Source organism: Mus caroli, unplaced genomic scaffold (genome assembly GCF_978045245.1).
Source record: "Mus caroli unplaced genomic scaffold, Mus_caroli_1 scaffold_18, whole genome shotgun sequence".
Taxonomy (NCBI): domain Eukaryota; kingdom Metazoa; phylum Chordata; class Mammalia; order Rodentia; family Muridae; genus Mus; species Mus caroli.
Window position 1 is genome coordinate 33,508,953 of NW_028227273.1, and position 4,288 is coordinate 33,513,240.

The window sequence follows — 4,288 nt, forward strand, 5'->3', positions numbered from 1 at the left end:
CTTCTTCTTCTTCTTCTTCTTCTTCTTCTTCTTCTTCTTCTTCATCTTCTTCTTCTTCTCCTCCTCCTCCTCCTCCTCCTCCTCCTCCTCCTTTTCCTGCTGCTGCTGCTGCTTCTGCTGAGAGAAAACCCCAACAAGGCCTATTTCTTTAGCTCTTTCTCTTTTAGCAATGTGGTGTATTTACATTTTAATCTTCACATGAACCCTTTACTGGATCACAAAGGAGTTTATTCAAACCCAGCACGTTCCTTAGAACTTGTTGTACTTATATTTTATAAATCTTATTTTAATTTTTTCATACAATGGATTTTGATCAAATTTCCCCTCCACCACCTCCTTCCATCTCATTCCACCTTGATCCCACTTGAACAATTTAAGGTTCTATTAATCTCTCTCTCTCTCTCTCTCTCTCTCTCTCTCTCTCTCACACACACACACACACACACACACACATACACACACACATTGGTGAATTAATAAAATCTAATTTTTGTTTGTTTAGATTGTTTAATTTGAAGTTCTTATTTTTTTGTTTCATGTTATTTTATTGAGGAAGTCTGTCATTCTGTAAGTTGTGATAACTTGAAGTTTCTGGTAAACATTCTACCTCAACATCCAAAATAATGGCACTCAGGCAGCAGCCAATGAGTCCAGCTTTACTGGCGATTTTACTCAATTTGTGTGATTATGTAACTTCTTACTGTGAGGGCTACATAATTAATATGCATATATGTCACATTTGAATATACATTGGATTCTCTGTAAAATGATTTAGGGATATCGACATCCAATAGCATTGATCACAGGGCAATCAAGGTGTTGACAATGACTACTTAGCACAGTGTTTCTCACCTTCCTAATGCTGTGACTCTTAGTACAGTTCCTCAAGATGTGGTGATCCCCAACCATGAAATTATTTTCATTGATACTCCATAACTGTAAGTTTGCTTCTATGATAAATCACGATGTAAAAATCTGATATACAGGATATGTGATTTGTGAGTGAGTCCTTCAACACCAAAGGGTCGTGATCTAGATGAACTGCTTACTTAAACAAATTTAATATTTCCTGTCAAATGACCTGTTTTCCTTTAGTGACATACAAGACATCCAAAATATCAATGTACTTTTATAGATAGTGAGATGGACTTTATGAGATAGTTAAAGGTAAATACAAAATATATCTTCTAAATTGAAAGTGTTTGAGATCTAAGAAAAATCTTGTGTTTAACACAGGTATACAAAGTCAAAACTATCAAACGTAATGTATAGAAAATAGTTAAGGGAATTTTTTTGTTGATTTCAGATACCTGATCAAAGATTATATGCCCCAGTACAGGGGAATGCCAGGGCCAGGAAGCAAGAGTGGGTGGGTTGGGGAGCAGGGCAGGGAGAGGGAATAGAGGACTTTCAGAGAGGAAAGTAGGAATTTGAAATGTAAATGAAGAAAATATCTATATATCTCTATCTATGTCTATGTCTATGTCTATGTCTATGTCTATCTATCTCTATCTCTATCTCTATCTCTATCTCTATCTCTATCTCTATCTCTATCTCTATCTCTATCTCTATCTCTATCTCTATCTATCTATCTCTCTATATATAAACTGCAAAAGTAAAAAGAAGACTTTTAAAAGCTTGAAACTTCTGTTTGACTCTCTGGAAACTTTCACAATAAGGGTAATCAACAGGCTGTGAAATTTAATATTTGTAAACAATAATGGAGGTAATGTTTGCAATGCCTCAAAATCCATATTTTAAAGTCTTAACACTCAAGCCATATTAGAACTTAAATAAGTAGAAACTCACAAAGATTTCATTGATTTTAGTCATAGTTATTATCCCAATAATATTACAGTTCACATTTAATAGTAATTAATATTTTGTGAATGCTGCATGTAACCATTCAGTTCGTGAATTTCAAGTTTATGATAGTATGAATACCATGTACCTTTACTCACGTGATATTTGAATTTTTTATTTATTTTTTGTTTGTATTGTGTAGAAAATAAATTGCAACAGTTGCTATTTGCCATCTGATTGCAAGGGCCAGCGTCCTTCACTGCAGGGTACACTTACTGAGTAGTGACATTGAATTGGACAGGTGTTATGGATGCAGTTGCAACCCAAAATATCTCAACTCACCATTTTTCAACTCACTATGGGCTTGTGAGGTAATCCACTAAAATAGTTTAGCATTAAGGAAATATTTTTAATATCCTTTTTTATGTTTTCATCATTCTTTCATATTTTTCTCATGCTTTGTTTATGTCATGTTTGGAAACCTTGAGTTAATATGTTATCTTTCCCTTAAAGTAAAATTTTAATAATGCTGAGAGTTTTTGGAAAAAAAAAAAGAATTTTTTTGAGATTTCTCAGGCTTCTGTTTGGCTGTTAAAATTGTTAACATGTATAACTTGGTAATTAAATAGAAGCCTTGAGGGAATAAACAATTTAAAAGCTACAGGGTACTACTGATGGTTGAGGAAAGAGTCATACTAGGATAATTAGGTTTGGAAAAGGTGAGGAAAGCTAACTCACCACTAATCCTCCAATGGCATAAGGAAGCTGTCAGTTGTGGGGGTGGTTCTGATGCTAAGGTCCTGTTCTACAGCTGATTCCTGATCTATCAGTAAAGATGCCATGGGCGGAAGGATAGGGACTTGGAGCGCCAGGAAGGCAAGGGAGCAGATGCAGGAGAGAGGAAGAAAGTTTACTATGCTTCAGAAGGAGAAAAGCCAACCAACCATGTGAGATCTCTGGTGGAGCATCCACAGGCCATTCTACAGGCTGGAGGTTGGGGATGTTGAGCTGGGACTGCAGGAGGCTGAGCAACTGAAGTTGAGTGCAGATTTAAGGTGCTGAGCTGGGAGTTGTGGGAAGCATATGCTAGCCGAGGGAGATTGGAGGTGCCTAGCAGTTGAGTTAAGAAAGCAAACTGAAACTGAACAACTGTGTGTGCCTGTGTTTTTCATCCACACATCAATATTCTCTGGGTGGGGCTGGTAGCAAAAGCTACACACAACAGTCTGTGGTCATTGTGATGAATGTATGTTATGGGTCACTATGTTTAAAGATCTTAACACAACTAAACTATAACATAAATTGAGGGACTGTTTTGAAAGCAGGAAGTTAAAAAGAATTTTCTATTTTAGACTTGATACTTTCAATGTGAATTTTCTTTTTCCAAGGTCTATATATCATACTCAAAACACACTTCTATCTACAATAAGAGTTTCAATATTTCTCTTCAAAATGTCTGTTTACCTGTGTTGGGAGGACGGGATTAGGGTTGAATAGCGCTATTCAGGGAAGCATCAAGTTTCCAATTGTATAGAGTTCATATCGCTACTACCCATGACTGTTACATCTGTGTTAAGACCTCGATAAAGCTATGTTTTCTTTCAAAAGCATTATCTGTAAATAGAGATTGCATAGATTACCTTTGAAAAAGCACTGAGGCAGAAGTAAGAAATCATGGCTAGATTTTTCTTAATTTTAACCATATCCTCACACCTGAAGTGGACTTTTTTTTTAATGAAAATAACCTTTTTGTACTATTTTGTTAAAAATTGCCCTCACAATGGCATGCCAGCTTCCTGCAGCCATGTGTTTAAAGCATTCTGGTGCTATGAAGAATATTTAATTATGTGATTATCTTCCATGAGGTGTACAGTTAATTGTCTTTACACCAAATGTAAATGATTTTGAACAATAAATGTGAATGAATAATGTTCTGACTGTGAGTAACAGATGTCATGTGGATTTTGATTTCTCAGTCATTTTAAAACATTTCTTTTCAAGTCTGGAAAAGCAATTAGTTAAGATTACAAACTAATAACCATCAAAATCTGGGCTTAGCAACAAAAGGGGATATTAAGAGTAGAATTCAAAAACACTGTCTTTGAAAAAAATTCATTACATAGATGTTCTTCAGTTATCAAAAATGATTTTTAAGAAAATGTGCAGTCTCGTTATAATTCTCCCAGTGTTGCTTCTTAGCATAAATCGTTGAAAGACTTACAGCACTCTTGTAAATGAAGCAGGGCCTCCCTGTGGCTGAGTCATAAGTACTATCTTCTTTTGGACTTAAAGGCTAACCAGCATGAACAGAGGTTCAATGTATGTCATATGGCAGCGAGTGGAGTTGATTTCTGATCGTGTGAGAATACTTTTTGTTTATTTGTTTTGCTTAATTTTTCTTTTTTTTTTTCTCTTCTACCTCTAAGGTATTCAGTGTTCTTTCACTGACAATAGAACAAGGCTCTTGCTCATAGGTGCTAAATTC